Source organism: Manacus vitellinus, unplaced genomic scaffold (genome assembly GCF_001715985.3).
Source record: "Manacus vitellinus isolate BGI_N305 unplaced genomic scaffold, ASM171598v3 scaffold_71_pilon, whole genome shotgun sequence".
NCBI lineage: Eukaryota > Metazoa > Chordata > Aves > Passeriformes > Pipridae > Manacus > Manacus vitellinus.
The window spans coordinates 2151359-2152784 of NW_021940761.1; positions in this window are offsets into that span (position 1 = coordinate 2151359).

The following is a 1426-nucleotide window of genomic DNA, read 5'->3' on the forward strand; positions in this document are numbered from 1 at the left end:
CTCCACCCCCCGCGGGTTTTTCGGGGCCCGGGGGGCTGTTTGAGCTTGGTGCCCGTCGTTTCCCCGGCGCTGAATGCCCGGCGTGGCCCCTGGGCTGGGCTTTGCGGGATGCAGGAGTTGTGTTGGTACTTGCCCGCTGCCGCCGTGCGGGAGAGCATTGGGCTGCTCCGGGCCGGGGCACAGGGAGAGAGAGAGAGGGACGATGCTGGCTTTGCCTGCGGGAGGGCTCGGGGAAAGTCAGTGCTCCTCGGTGCTCCCTGCGGCATGTGATGGAGACGGCGTGGGTTGTGGCTCAGGGGTGTGCGGTGGGTAAACACGACGTGCAGCTGGGTTACAGAGCCCTGGCGGTGTGTGCAGTGGTGTAAAAACAGCTCGGGAGGCAAGATGGAGATAACAGCCTGTGAGCTTGGATTTATGAGCATCTATCCCCGCAGGAGCACCACGGAGGCTTGAACAGCTTAGGATGTGCAAAACGAGGGAAAAATCATCCGTGTAGGGGAGTCTGCAGATATTTATCCTTAACTGTCGGTGCAGTTAAAAAGGGCAAACAGTATTGACCAAGAACATGTGCTTTAAGGAGAAATTTCAGAGTTATTTTGCATGATAACTCGCTGAGGTTCACATCGTGTGCCTTCCCAATGGGAATATCCTGCCGCTGTTTTGGAAGGGGTTCAGGGCAGCAGAGTACGAGGTACAGCAGCTGAAACAGCTGCCTAAACCATCTTGCGTTGGTGGCCTGCCTGGTCCTTAAATTATACGTAATCAAAAAGCCCTGATGGAAAAGCTGCTGTGGAGATGTTTACTTGAAAGATTTGTTTGTGTGCCTCTTGAGCAATGCAGCTTGAATAGACAGACAGCATGTTTATTGCTGGTAACGTTTTGGGTTCAGTGTGTTTGTGGCGAGTCACTGAGGCTGGCAGTGCCTGTCACTTATTAAAGAACACAGTCCCCAGCTAAGCATCCACATCTGATCAAGTGTGGGGTAGAGATTTGTGCATGTTCTCTGTTTGAGTAGTCCCTACTGGAATTATGGTGTGTGGCTGTCGGCTTCGTGGGGTTTGGGAGAGTGCTTTGCCTTTTCTCCCTTCTTCTAAAGAGATAAAAACTTATGAATATATATTGTGGCACGGGCACTGTACCTGTCTCTGTGCTGCTAGTGTTTGGATTTCTGCAGGATAGATGATGCCTTCAGCAGGACATTTTTTAAAGTGGTAATTAATACATGTCCATGTGGTAAAAATATGTTTCTTGAATAAGATGCTTGGGCTGTAGTGATGTGCCAGGTTTGTGTGGCAGTGGGATGAGGATGTGAAGCACTGTATGTAGTTATCTCCTTAGCATGTGACTTGTGTTAGTCTTTTCATGTAGTGATGATTTCTGTTACCTAACTGTGGCTCAGCTCATTTATCAATCACGAAGACTTGAA